This window comes from Lygodium microphyllum, chromosome 21 (genome assembly GCF_053477565.2).
Source record: "Lygodium microphyllum isolate KBCC chromosome 21, Lygodium_microphyllum_v1.1.10, whole genome shotgun sequence".
NCBI classification, from domain to species: Eukaryota; Viridiplantae; Streptophyta; class Polypodiopsida; order Schizaeales; family Lygodiaceae; genus Lygodium; species Lygodium microphyllum.
The window spans coordinates 17,662,983-17,679,141 of NC_141155.1; positions in this window are offsets into that span (position 1 = coordinate 17,662,983).

Here is a 16,159-nt window from a genome sequence, read left to right on the forward strand (position 1 = left end):
CACTCGTGATACGCCAGGGTGACCGTTGTGTATTTATGTCACCGACTTGTGAGTTGCAGACGCGGTTGGTACACCGCCCATGAATAATAGCTACATGATAGCTATCCTTATCTACTCTAGTTCGTGGCTCAGTTAGTATGCCACCTTAGTTAGTTGAGTTTGGTTTGAGACCCATATCTAGGGTTCTTCTATTTCTTTGTACTAGAGTTTTTTTGGCTTACACAACTAAGAAGAGGAAAATTGTTTTCAGCCTCCACCCTTGTGTGTATTCCCCCATTGTGCAAGCAAGAAAGCTACAAGTGAGACTCCTTCCTTCTCTCCCACAATCTTGACAGCCTTCTCATTATTAAGGCCACTCAAAGTGGATGAAACCAAATCATCATCATCAGGCATTGCATCAATTGCTGCTAAAGCAATTGCAATGCTTCTCACCTTCAAAACATAGAGAGAAAGGAGGTTTGCACACAAGTATTTGGTGAGAAATAAAGGTATTGAATAAAAGATTATTTCTTAAATGGCAATGTGATTAATGGAAAAGAACAATGGCCAATGCATGCACACCACATCAACAAAACATGCCAAGACCAGATATGATTAGAATGGGTTTTTCGAGATACCATGGCACCATTGGTTGTATGAGCTAATGAGTGGTTTTCATAAATGAATGCCATGTCAGCAAACAAGAGTGGTGACTTTTGACAGCCATTCAATCTAGAGATGGGAAACCAGTGGAAAAGGAATCCTGGAATTTTATAGCAAAGGAGTAAGGGAATTTGATTTGGTGGGGAATGGGCATTGGAAGCCCTCAAAATAATAGTGACATAGCTTGAATCCATTAAGAAACTTCGTACCCTATAAATCGGCTAGAACCGTGAGTCAAAAACTCAAGACAACAAATTCTAGGGGTATAATGGGTCCCAAACCAAATGCTAATTCATATGCAGTCATGTTGGTAGTGACTTTGAAGAAAGTTTAGAAGACCCATAGTGTTGCAAGGAGCTTAGTATTCCCAATATTTTCTATTTTGATATGCCAACTTGGTTAAAATTTTACACATGACCTTATTGTTGGACTTTGTTAAGCCATTAGCTTGTAGATAATAAGGAGAAGTCTTTTGATGCATAATGAGAAAAAAAAAAGGTGAGCTCTTTGATGGCATTATTGCAAAGTGTATAGCTCTCTCACTGACCAATTCAAACAAAGTGCCATGCTGGGTGAAGATATCTGAAAATAGACATTTAGCAACAATTGAATTGGTGGTATTGTTTGATAGGGCCCATGCTTCTACCAATTTGATGCAATAATCTATTTCCGTTAGGATATACTTGTCTCTAGTGTAAGTAGCAACCTAAGAGATGGGATTGATGAAGTCCAATCTACATTTTTGGAAGGGTTCTAGGGGTAGAATTAGTTAGAGCAGTAAGCGGTCTCTCCAAGCTGACCCGTCCTTCGGTAGGAATTGCAATGTTAGAGCCACTTGCATGCATCACTATGCATGGTCCGCAACCGCAAGCTAGCTTGCTAGATTTTTCAGATTCTTACTTTAGCAACAAATGAGCAATGACAATACCTTGATGGTCTTCCTCCAGGACAACACACAGCTCCATTGGGAGGACTACTCTTTGTAACGCTCTAGAGAGAGTGTGGTAATACAACTAGCCCATGATAATCTCAAAATGCTGGCTCTAGAGAGCTTGCCATTTTTGTTGTGAAAGGGAGCGATAGATCGAAGGTTGGACTTGAGAGCTATGGCGGGAGAGCAAGAGAATGAAAGGAAGAGAATAGAAATGGGAACTCCAATAGTCACAATGTGTGACCAGGCCTCCCTTTATTCAAATTGTCACTAAAAGAATAAAGAATAAAGTGACGGTGACGGGTGCCCGCCATTTGCACTGTGCAGTGGCGGTGACTGTTAGTGTCGTAATACACAGGCGGCTAGGCAGAGGCTCCTTTACCCCCAACAACCTCCCACTTAAAGGTGAATCTACCTGAGTGAGGAGTGAAAAGAAAAAGAAAAAAGACAGTACAACATGTACACATGTACAACTGGATGAGGAAAGACATCATCTCATCCCACACCCATCAACCTCCTGAGGAAGGCAAAGTGCTCTATAGAGAGGCTTTTCGTGAGCAGATCTGCAAGATTCTTGTCAGTCAAGATCTTGACAAGATCAACAGAATTTTCCTCAATGACCCCATGTATGAAGTGATACCTCACCTCAATGTGTTTCACCATCACATGGAAGACCGGATTCTTGGCTAACTGAATAGCACTCATAGAATCTGAATGCAGTGTAGGCGTAGCATCAATACCAAGGTCAGCAACTAAACAACCCAACCAAATGGCCTCCTTGCAAGCCTCAATGGCTGCAACATACTTGGCCTCTATAGTAGAAAGGGCTGTGCATTTCTACACCATGGACATCTAAGAAACAGAACCTCCAACATAGGTGAATACATAGCCGGAAGTGGACTTCCTACTATCTGCATGTCCTACATAATCAGAGTCAGTGTACCCCACGACTCCTGTATCTTGGCTACCATAGAATATGCACATATCTGTAGTGCCCTTCAAGTACCTCATGATACCCTTCACAGCATCCCAATGCTTCTTGCCAAGTGTAGCCATATAGCATGCCACAACACCAACTGCAAAGGCAATATCTAGACGAGTGGCTATCATGGCATACATAAGATTGCCCACTATGGATGCATAGGGAATCTTGGCCATCTTGACCCTCTGCTCATCTATCTACAGACATTCAGCTTGTGATACCTTCACATAAGAAGGCAATGGACAGCCAATAGGCTTTATGTCTTGCATGCGGAAGCGCTCAAGGACTTTATGAATGCACTCCCTATGTGACAAGTAGAGGAGTCCCTGACACCTGTCGCATCTAATGCGCATACCAAGTATGTGAGCGGCCTGTCCCAGATCTTTCATCTCAAAGATTTTCTTGAGCTGAGCCTTAAGAGCATCTAGCTCATCATGAGCTTTTCCTATTGTCAGCATATCATCCACATAGAGTACCAAAATCAATAAAGAACCATCACGGGCTTTCTTCGTGTAAAGACACGGATCCATAGCACTCCGGCTATAGCCGTGTGACTACATAAAGGCATCAAAATTATGATACCACTCCCTAGGTGCCTGTTTCAAGACATAAAAAATTTCCTTCAATTTGCACACTAGGTACTGCCTGCCAGGTTTTTCAAAGCCCATAGGCTGCTCCATATAAATCTCATCATGCAAGTCCCCATGTAAGAAAGCCATCTTGATATCCATCTGGTATAAATCGAAGTCAAGCTGAGCAACCAAAGCCAAGACTAAGTGCAGGGTGGTCACCTTAACCACAGGAGAAAATACCCTACTCCTGCTTAACACCATGCTCCTGCTTAACACCCTTTGCTACCAATCTAGCCTTGTATGCCGGCTTGGGGTGTTTTTTAGCTTGTACACCCACTTGCATGGCAAAGCCTTCTTGCCCGTAGGCAAGGAAACCAAATCCCAAGTGTCATTCTTATGTAGGGAGTCTATCTCAGACTTCATAGCCCTCTCCCAAGAGTGACTGTCACCCCTACGCAATAGGTGAAAGGCTCTCTTGCATCTGTAACCAAGACATAATGCATCGAGGGTTGGAATCTATCATGTGGACGTCTATCTCTAGTAGACTGTCTCACGGTAGGCTCTGTTGCCTACCCAATTGCCTATCCAACACCCTGACCATGAGCATTTGCTACAGTTGTAGGCTGTCCAACTGGCTGTGTGGGAGCTCTCGGCTCCTCCTGAAATATGACCCTACGGATCTCAATAACTCTCTCAGGTTGCCTATGCATTTTGTCTTCATGGAAGACTACATCATGACTGCGGATGACTTTCTGCGCCTGCGGATCCCAGAGATGATAACGCATCTCGCCTGCATCCCCATAACCAAGGAAAATGCATTTGACACTCTTGGGATCCAGCTTACTTCTCTTGTCCCTGGGCACATGGCAAAATGCCTCACATCCAAAGACACAGAGATGTGCATAAGAGGGAGGTTTTCCAGTCCATACCTCCTCTACAACCTGGAAATCCAAACCACTAGAGGGTGATCTGTTTATGACATGCACAGCTGTACTAGCTACCTCAGCCCAAAAGCTCTGTGGTAGGCCTGCATGGCTAAGCATACTACATACATGCTCTTGGATGGTTCTATTCATTCGCTCAGCCAAACCATTTTGGGGGGTGTGTAGGGGGCGGTCAGCTGATGCTTAATACCCCTCTCATCACATAACTGCTCAAAAGCACGTGAGACATACTCACCCCCATTATCTGTCCTTAGGCATTTTAGCCTATACCCAGATTGGTTCTCAACCAATGCAAGCCATCTCTGAAACATAGCCAAGACATCGGATTTCAGCTTAACGGGATAAGTCCAAAATTTCCATGAAAAATCATCTATGAACATAACAAAATACTTTGCACTACCCATAGACTGACAAGGCATGGGCCCACAAACATCCGAATGTACCAATGCCAAGGGCTCACTCATGCAAGGCCTACCATACTTCTTATGCATAGACCTAGTCTGCCTTCCATAAAGACAATGCTCACATGAATCAAAACATGCATAATCAAGGGGCAGTAAGTACTACAAAATAGAAAGCATTTTCATTCCCTTCAAAGACATATGGCCCAAACGGGCATGCCAAAGAGACACATGTGGGATAGAACCTACAAACAAAACATGATCAAGGGAAGAAGCTGATACAATCAAGGGGTAGAGATTGCCAGCCTTGGCACATCTCACAATCACAAGTCTGCCACGAGTGATCTTCCATGCACAATCTCCAAAACATACATGATATCCTGCATCATCAAGCTGTCCAGCTGACATGAGACTGTGTGTCAAAGCAAGTACATGACGTACATCCTGCATAACAAAACTGTTGCTAGAGGGAAACTACAGCCTAACATCACCAATGCCCACAATATCAAGAGAGCTGTCATCACCCAAGCGCACAGAACCCGAAACAGTATGGTATGAATCAAACAACACTCGGTAAGGTGTCACATGAAAGGACGCACCTAAGTCCAAGAGCTAACACTGTACATACATAGAGTGTATCTCTGTCATCTGCAAAGCACTAGAAGAAGCTGCTAGGATATAATCATCATCATCAACATTCTTAGGCTGCATAACATTGATCTCTTCAATTTTGACACTGGACTTTGAAGGTACTATGCTGTGATCAGAAGACTTATCCTGCACTTTGTCTTTCTCCTTATCTTTGCGCCTTTCATTGCACAATTCATGGCATAATATGGCCCTTTTTCCCACAATGATGACAAGTAACATCTGCATTCCTGCCACGAGATTTGCTACGTGACTTCCCACGAGACTTGGACCGAGATTTTTGAGAATCCCGTCCACGGTCACTACCATTGCCATGCTTTCCATATCCATCATTCCTGCCTCTAACTGTCATAGCATGAGACACACGAGAGGCATCCAAATTCTTATGGTTAACCTATTCCTGTAGAAGAGCACTCTCAACATCGGATAATTTCAAGGTAGCAGTAGAGGCACATAATGTAGTGCGCAATACATCCCATGCCTCATTAAGAGTGCCAAGCAAGAAAAAAGGAGTGACATCCTCTGCAAAAGTGATGTCCTGCGAAGTCAAGTTCTTGAGTATAGCATGGAATTGGCTCAAGTGAGCAGACATAGTCACATTCTCCTTCATGCGCAGATCCATAAGCTGCTTCAGCCAATACATCTAACTCGCTAGACTTTTCTTGTCATAGAGATATTTGATTTTTCTCCACAACTGCCATGCACTCTATTCTTCCTCAAAGACATTATAGTAAACCTGTTCTGTGAGAGACAATACAATAGTGGATTTGCATAACTTATCAAGCTCAAGCCATTCCTCATCTGGCATAGTTGCAGGCGGATGCCCACTTAACCTTAAAGGTTTGATTTGCAATTTCTGCACCAACACCTGCCAAATCTGGCTCTTCCAATAAGAGTAATTCATACCATCAAGCTTAATGATGTTGAAAATAGCATGATCAGTGGGTGAAATTGCCATAATGCAGGCTGGAAGACTGTAGACAGTTCAAAACTGCTTGTTGTTTACTGCAGAAAATGACTAAAAAATCACCAAAATTGAGAAAAAATGGCAAAGAAAGTGGAACCAAAGCTGTTGCCCACCAAGTACTAGTGAAAGTACATCATTTCAGAGTGTTTCAGCATGAAAAATACATGTCAGTCCATACATATATGATTGCTGTAATAAATTTTAGATTTCAGTAAAAGAGAGCTAACAGTGCCAAAATCAGATCCTAAGGCAATCAGATACGGCCACGGCATCATGTAGGCATAGCATAAGCATATGACGGTTGATAAGCATGAATCCAACACCCAAGTATGTCATACAAACATCTGTCAGGCACACCCCTTAGGCAACGGGGCAAAGTGTTCCTGCCACTACCAAAACTTGACACAATTAGGTGTCAGTTCACAAAGATATGGATCCAAAACTGAGACTTAGCTCATAAGCATACAGTGAACCAAGACATATGATGTATCATCCCAAAAGGTAAGAAGTCCCAAAGTCTCAAGTGTTTGTAACTGCTCAATAGCATATAACGGCTCAATGCATAAAAGTACCTCCTGCTCAATGTTTGATAAACATTCAAGAATGTTCCCACTAGCACAAAATCCATATGTATGAGCTCAAGAGCTCAAGCCAAGGCAAGACACAGTTCCGATGACATAAGTCCAAGATAATACATCAATAGTACATCCCAAACATGTAGGCGGTAGAGCATCCATATGTAGCATCCATAAGCATGTAAGACATCAAGTACATCCCAATATACAACTCTCGCAAGCCAATAAATAGCTCAAGTAAGCTCCGAGAATCCAAGGTCAAGCCAAGATTGAGCTCTAGTAGCAATAGGCTCCAAACAATATAACTAGCATGTAGTAATGGCATAGGCTAAGCATGTCAAGACCGGTCAGACATAAGCAATGTACATGCCATAAGTACATCCAAGACAGAGCATCCAAATGCTTTTCAAGGCGAGCTCAAGCATCAAAGCATGTTCATATGCCCGAAATGGAGCCTTTCCAAGTGCCAATAAAGGGGGAGAGCTGTTGTTGTGACTGTCAATGCTTAAGACACATATGGGAGGGCTATGTGATTCCGTGAACTGTAAATGTTTGGTCCTGGGGCTGCAAAAAATGGTGGCCAAGATTCAAAGGGGTTTGGTTAAAGCCAAGGAAGGCCTCAAACAAACTCCAACAAGTCTTGTTCAAAGGCAAGTGAGATATGAAGCAAGGCAGCTTCAATGGTAGCTGCCCCAATCTTGTTTACAGCTTGTGAGACCTGAGAACTGAAGTAAAACCTAAAGAAAATGATCAAATACCTCTGATGTAATGCCCTGAAGGTGCTCAACAATGCTAGGAAGGTGCTCGGGAAGCCGGGGAGTGACGGGAGCTCAAAGGAGTTGGATATGGCTACCGGGAAGGATACCCAATGCAAGTAGGGAGTCGATGGGATGCTGAGAATACCACAAACCAAGATCAAGAGTCAAAAAGAAAAGATCTGATACCAGTTGAAAGGGAGCGATGGATCGAAAGTTGGACTCGAGAGCTATGGCAGGAGAGCAAGAACAAGAAAGGGAGAGACTAGAAATGGGAACTCCAACAGTCAAAATGTGTGACCGGGCCTTCCTTTATTCAAACTGTCACTAAAAGAATAAAGAATAAAGTGACAGTGATGGGTGCTCGCCACTTGCAGTGTGCAGTGGCGGTGACTGTCAGTGTAGTAATACACGGGTGGCTAGTCAGAGGCACCTTTACCCTCAACATGTTGGTCCTTCTAGAGATGGGGCAAAAGATACACCAATTTCTAGGAAAGTCACAATGTGACCATGGAGGGTTTGGTGGCAGTTCTAGTGCATTCACTCCTATGGCAAATAATTCTACATTTGGAAAGTCATCTTTGATACTAGTTGGTGCTTCTCCAACTGGAATTGAGGTAGGATGGAAAGTATGAAATGATATGTTGGGTTCTAAGTTGATGTATTACTATGTATTCAAAATCTTTGTAGCATCACAATCCATATGGCAAGTTACCCAATGACATTTTGTTGTTTGACCAACTAGACTAAAGTTGAATGATCCACATGAAAAACAAATATGCGCTCGAGAAAATAATGTAAGAACTTCTTGATTGAGTAGATCATGCCAAGACATTGTCGTTCGGTGATTGAATAGTTCCTCTCTACATTAGACAATATTTTCTTGCATAAAACACTAGTTGGAACCATCCATTAGCATCCTATTGCATAAGCACACACTTCCAATAGCTATGTCAAAGGCAGCAATAAATCCATGAAAAGTTTTTTCCCAATTAGCTAGGATCACAATGGGAGTAGCTGAAGGCAACGGAATGCTAAGTCGGATTCTTCATTCCATTAGTAGACATATTTGGCCATGTGCACCAATTTATTTATAGGAACAACTAAGTGTGCCAAAAGTTGCAAGTGGTGACCATTGGCCAAAGAATCTAAGTAGAACAGATGGTGAATTTGATACTACATCTTGCATGATTGCAACCATCTTGGTAGGGTCGATAGCAATGCCGTTTTGAGAAACGATGTGGTATAGTAAAATGTAGCCTCGAATAGCAAACACACATTTTAGAGAATTTAAACTTAAACTTACCTCTCAACAACATGTGAGGCAAATCTGGAGATATATCAAAAGTAGCGTGCCTTTCCAAAGACACTAAAATCATCCAAAAAAAATCTCATAAAATCAATTAGATAAGACCCAAAAGTCTCTTGCATGTCTCTTTGAAAAGAGGGTGGAGCATTCTTGAGAGGTGCCTCTAGGTGCCATAACCCAAGTAAAAAATGAAGCATTTGCAATAAAAATGATGAGGTGCAAGAATGTTCTAAGCAAAAGCAAGTGGCTCAAAACATGTCAGAAGCATCCATTTGTCAATCATAGTTTGTTAGATGGCCCACTTAAAGAGGTACAACTTTAGCATTACAAAGTAGCTACCTGATCCAAAGGCCAAAAATAGAATCTTAGAGACTTACTCTATAGAAAATGATGCCAGAAACACTGTTGTACCTTTAGATCTCGAATCCAAGCTCATTTACCCCTTCAATTTAATTGAATTTACTTGTCGATAATGTGAACACAAAGGGACTGAACTAGTTAATTATTAATTAGAGCTTAAAGAAGCTTAAAAGCTCCAAATTTCTCACAATTTGCAATTATTAGAGATAGAAGGAACACTCTCTACCATGAGTTCCTAATTTTCTTCACCTCCACTCACCACAAAAAACATGCAAAATGATGTACTTTATCAAAAGATCCATTTTTCGTCTTTCTTTCTCCTCTTTCTCTCTCGCCATAATGGCTATTCAAATGGGCTAAGAGGGAGATGGAAAGGGGGTTCTGAAAATGTATTCATAATAGTCAATTACCTTCCATATGCATATTGATGCATCTAAATTTACCATGGAAGTAGTGTTGTGCCAACATGACATAATATGGTGTTTCTAGTGAGTTATGGAAGTCAAAAACTTGCTAAATCAAAATTTCTCCACAACAAAAAGAGAAGGGTTTGCAATGGTGTTTACAATTAAAAAATTTAGACATTATCTTTTAGCAAGACCATTCACCTTCTATGTAGATCATTAAGTATTGATCTATATTGTATCCACCTTCTTGGTCCTTACTTCTATGGCTACCTTACAACTCACAATTGAGGAATTTTTCCCTCCTAGCCTAGAGACTCTCATCAACGTATAGCCTTGGATTGACTCCCTATAGCTCCACCTTATTAGCCTACCATGGAGCACTACCCTAGTTCACCCCAACACATAGTCCATCTTGAAGTAGCTCATCTTAGGCTCCACCATCTACATCAAGGGTCACAAATACACCTTGTTCACCAAACAAGTCAATGAAAAGTTGTGCCTACCCAGCCATGGCAACCTCAACAATCCATTGCCCTCCACTTTGACCATCAAAGAGGTCTTTAACGCAAATCTTCACAAAGAATACTAGCTTAGTAGTCTCCTCAAACCCCACAAATCCAAGAAAGACACTTTGAAGTGCCTTGTAGAAGCCTTGTATCTGTAGGTTAAGGTGTTCAGTGTATCCAAAAAGGTCATGTCTCTCTTCTTCTCTCCTTCGACACTTCCTATTGCATAGGCCTATGTCTTTGGCGACCACCTCTTTATTGAGGGGAAATGCCTAGCCTAGAGCATGAAAGCAATGAAGGTAACATGTGGCCAATCTTTTACTCTACTCTTTTTCCCACATGCTCTCCCCACCCCACTAATTAAATTTCATTGCATGTGATGGATATCGCCCAATCTCAACTTGAGACTAGAATGTCACATGAGCACAACCCTAGCACTCATTAGGACCGGGTGGAGGAGTGCCCTAAAGACTAAGTCCTCAAAAAAGAGGACTAAATGAATCAAGGCATTGCCAAGATGGCCGTGGAGCATGATTGGCCACCATGAAAGACACTGCCAAAAGCTGTGGACACGGAGCATGACACTACCAAACTGGCCTTGGAGCATGACTGGCCACCCTAAGAAATCCACCCCCCAACTCTCCTAAGAAGTCCATCTTTTCAATTAGCCTATCTGCCAAACTTGCCCTCCTTAAATCTCAAGTCCAAACGTGCTAGTAGAAGGAGGAACCTTCACAAGACAACAAGCACCACGAGGCCCCACTCTGATGACCCTCACAAGTTTGGAAGGCACCTCCTTTGTTGTCATCCCTCATCCACAAACCTTTCCTAGTAACTTATTCTTCCAAGTGGATTGCCTAAAGTAGACCAAAATCACCCTTTCCAAATAGCACCGACAACAAAAGGATATCACACTCCTCAAACATCAATAAAGACTGGAGGCATGCCATCATGTGCATCTAGCCCTTGCAGATGACATCAAGATCAATGTTGCATAGTAGTTGGAGAGGGAGAATGTCTTCCTACAAGAATGTCCCTCAAGAGTAAAGCACTCGGATGGCATGACCCCACTCAACCTGGAGACCATCAAAGAACTCTAATGCAACTATGAGAAGGAGTGCCTCAAACACTAGGGGAAAGCTTAAGCAAAAGCTCTAGGCCAACCTCAAACCATTCCCACTACCCAACCTCAAACCATTCCCCCTGTCCAACCTCAAACAATTCCCACTCTGCATGTTCCCCACAATAGCAAGGTTAGAGTGCCCCTCTTGGTTCTTCCCCATCCCACTCACACTCTACTTTGAGCGCTACCACTAAGTTCAAACTTGTGGCCATGCCCCAAACCAATCTACCCACTCTCCAAATCCTTGCAAATAAGCCACCTAGGGATCAAGGGATAGTAGCCAAGTAGTCCCTACCTCCACCTACAAGGAAAGGGAAGGAGCCTACGAGTCACTACTGTGAGTCACAAGGACATGTCACCAAAGGCTCTGGCATTGGACTTCTTTGACTTTCCCAATGGCACTAGCTCCATAGATTCAAAGGTGGTAGATGATGGTAGAGCACTATCAAGCATTGGAGCAACAGAACAGTGAGGCTCATGAGCAGATTCAAGTCCTACAATAGGCAGTACTAGACTTGAATCAAGACTAAAAAGTAAATTTCAACCTTCTCTACCAGTAAATTCTAGAGAAATAGTGGGCTAGAGCTTTCATTAGCTAACCTTGACATGCTCTTGCTAGCATCTCAGTGTGGCATCCTATATGGGAAGAACAAGAGCACCTCATCCATAAAAGTCAAGAGATCCAAATAAATTAACACAAGAAATCCTACTAAAACAACTAGAAATATGCCAAATACTTCCATCCTATGTGAAACATACAATTCTTAAGGAAGCTTGTGATATTGAAAATTTACAAGAAGTATTCATCTCTACAACTTGTTTCTTGAATAAATGGTATTACATTCGACATGACATTGCCACACTTGGAAGCAAGATCATCACAACTATCAAATATCAAAATATTTTAAGCTTCTTGAAATATGATCTTACATATTGTAAGACCACATCTTTTTCTACCATCATTGAGTCTTGTGCATTGACTCCACCTGACGATCACTCTTGGATAAACTCACTTCGTACCTTTGCAAGCTCCTTGTCCAACCTGCTAACCTGGACTCTCTTGTTGAATTGGAGTACAACCCAAATTTCTATGACTAGTGGATTCTAGAACCCCTTCTCTTGTACAAAAATAAAACAAACCATCAATTTGTAAATACCTATAACATTATAACACTACAAAACTCAAAAAGAAAAATTTGTTGCACTCACTTGACTCCCTCTCCCAAGTTAAGAAGCTTGAGTCAATTTTGCAAGAGGGAGGGAGATAAACAAATGTTAATGACCATTGTCAAATATCAATGCCAATGACCATGATGAGAAATGATCAACAAGCAATGTACCACGACAACCAACCAATGCCGCCGAAACAATTAACAATTTTTTTAATAAGATGGTAAGAGAGGGTAAGTTGTGAATATCTTTGCACAATAACATGTACATGTGCTAAAGCATAGGTACAAAATCATTTGATACATGAATTAAAAAGCATGCCTTTAACATTATGAGAAAAATTTAACTCATAAATAATTGTGTGTGGGTTTACAAAGGAATAAAACAAGCTAGCAAAGGGAACAAGCATGTACTTGTCAAGGACACCCTAAATGAATATAAGACCATCTTCATAGCTCAATAACTTATCAATTTTGGTGTAATAGTGAGCATATATGGAGTGGACTACCTCCACTTCCGAGCAACTAGCACATTGATAATCTATTGGCTCATTGTCAGCTACTCCAACAATTGATAAAAAAGTGTGGAGACTAATAGGCTACATGAGAACCACACCCTATCCATCGCATTATGCACCATGTGAGTCTGTTATCTATCATTATCAACTTGAAAGGAAAGCTTTCACAATTAAATACAACCTCAAAGATGGAAAGCAATTGGAAAGGAAGGAGGCTCTCATTGAGCTTGCTCTTGAGACAATGTAAAAGCACTAGGGTTTAGGAAAATATCTAAAGAACCTAAGATTGGTGGAGGTGCCAAAACATTGGTAAGACCCAGTTCTTACTAAAAAACGAGTGCTATTAAATGGCATGCAAAATGAGGAACTACAAGGCATATTACAGATCTTTCATTATCTTTCCTCTAATAAATAGCCCTTGACTAGGTAGAGCAAAGTGTCAAACTGGCACATGGAAAATATAATGACCAAAAACTAAGTAAAACATGGCCTATATGTCTTATGGGTAAAATGTGTCAAAGAATCCATTACAAAGGCCCAAAAGATCCATTCCTATAAATTCCACTACTTGGAAGCTAAAAATACCATAATTAATTATAGTGGTGCTCTATCCCATCTTATTGCTCATTATCTTGGCCTCTTTGATGGAAAAGAAACTACATCTATTTTGCCACCACGCATATAAGAACTAGAAAGAGAACAACAAGAAAAGGGAGAACAATCAAGGTAGAAGAAAAAATAGTGAGAGCAGATTTTTAAGACAAATTTTGAAGCAGAAAAGAGCTCGGGAGGCCGTAAAAGACCAAATTTTCATGAAAAATGAAACAATTGCAGATCGATGATCTAGAGTTTTCCTAGATGGGGTTCGATGGTAGGAATCCAACACAAATCTCAGTTCATCCGTCAGAATATGTTTGAACCCCCATTTAATCCCCACAAGGTTCACGTTATGAAGCAGCTATATCACGCGAAAGCCAAAAAGTGTGTGACGGTGGCTAGATTTATAGATTTCGACATCATGAAGTCAACCATCCAGATGGATTTGAATTTCGAGCACATTTTCCCCCTCAAAATAAAAAAAAATCATTTTCCCCATAATGTGAAAACTCTAAAGTGAACTGGGTTTTTTAAAGCTTTATCTTAAGCTTTAAACAAGCTCAAAACAAAAAGCCACAACTCTTCACGAATCGGGAGGGAAAGGGGGGGGGAGGTGTTTTTTTCGACACCCCCAAATGCACCATTTTTTACAAATTTTTAGCTTTCAACTGATCAAGGAATCCTCTTGGCTGTGAGATCCACCATTTTTTCGCTTCCTATCACCACTCAAATCACCGGATTTGATGCATTAAACAAAGAGAACTTATTTTAATCTTTCTCTCTCCTCTCTCCTCTTGTGGAGTGTTCTTATGGATCAATGTAAAAGAGAGGGAGAGGGGGATGGGGTAAGATGGACTTTTGGTAAAACAATAAAGCGGGAGTGGAGAGACACATGAATTAGAGTTGGATCGATTGTTAGTGTCTATGAAAGAGCGTCACAAGCCTCCAACGTCGAAAAACATGCATCATGATGAGTGGTTTTATGAGAAAAAGGTAGATTTTACCATTTTATGATGGACTCTTGTTTGAAATGGTTAGAAATGCTTGGATTTGATTGCCAATTCTCCATTTGATCAGTCACGTTGAAAGAATCGTGAAAAAATTAGTCATATAATAATTGTATGCAAAACATGCAAAATCCAAGACTAGGCGATTTTAGGAAAAGTATGCGAGTTTTGAATTTTTGGTGTACATTTGCTATTCCCATGGAATGAAATATACTAAGAAAATAATTTTCTATGAGAGTAATCAGTCTACATATGAAAATCAATAATTATTTGTAATTTTCTATAAATAAATAGATAAAATTATATTTTTTGCATCATAAAAATAATAAAAAACAAAATTAATGTGTGTGATCATATAGTTTAGTTGAAGCATGAAAATGCTGCTAAACCTTAGTAGCATTTCTTTGTTAGAGTGAGGTTTTTCCACTTTCAATAAAGAAAAATACTCATAAAAACCATGCCTACACTTATCGATGCAAGAAAAATCTTAAACAATAGGGACAAAGGGGGTTGTTGAGGGTTGAAGTATATTAAATTTTGATGATTGATGTTGCATTTCATATAGAGTTTGTGGCTGTTTAAAATTTAAAGGGACTAGTAGCACGGGGAAGCTCGGTGCTAGCCCTAAGCAACTAAGCACTCACGTAGGAATGGAAATCATGAAAAGAATTATCTTCACACTTTCACATTATTGATTTTCAATGAATATTTGTTTGAGCACGATGGTCATATTCACCCTTGCATTGATGCACCACATGGTATCATATTCTGGATGCATAGCACTTGTTTGTATAAGTGATGACTCGATGCTAAGAGTGTGAGGCACCCCAAGCTGTAGGACTAGTTATTCGATTCCTTGGGGGTTTATTTGGTGATATTTATATATCATCTCTTGGATCCATTTATCAAAAGAGTGGACTTTGTTTCAAAAGTGTTTTATGTTCACGGCGCATCTTGGGGCCAATCCCTGAGGTGTAGGAGAGCCGTAGTGGAGCCATTGTCAAAGGGATTTTTGTCGAAAGGTCGAATCCATTGGGGATCAGAAGTAGAAGAAAGTAGAGATAGGAGATGGAAGAGAAGATAGAGAATACACAAGTGGTAGACACTACAAAGACAAAGCACAATGAATTAAATCAATATGTATTGAAAGAACTTGGAATCTTCATACTACTAGAAGCAAACTCCAAGCATTAGATCTCCTGGTGCTTCTTCATAGAACAAAACGTGCATAAAAATTACAGCTCCTTCTCTGCTGCTCGGAACCCAAATCTGATGGCTCTATTGGCTCCAAAAGGGGGGTAAAACTCCAAGACGCCTACTCATGGATCTCTCAAATCACTCCTTCTTCTTCTTTCAGTTCAATCTGCAATTTTCAGTCTGTTTATAGTGATCGCGACGTGCATGGTGTCGTCGATTTGTCCCTCTTGTGAAAATCCCGTAATTGGTTAAAATAACAACGAGCTTTTTGCATGCCATCCTAATCTAAAAGCTTTTTCTAACTTTTTGAATTTTTACAATAAATAATATAAAAATTATGCTAAAATTATTAAAAAATCTAGTATTTTTGGATAATCCATGCAACTCACACTAGTACTAATGGCTCAGATCACATTGACTCTCTAGATCAATAAAGAAGTCGAATGATGATGCATTCCATACTTTTTCACACTGTGTCCTCATGACATCACGACATCCACCCCCTCTGAACCTACACATCCTCCGGTATATGCCAAAATCCTAGTTGTC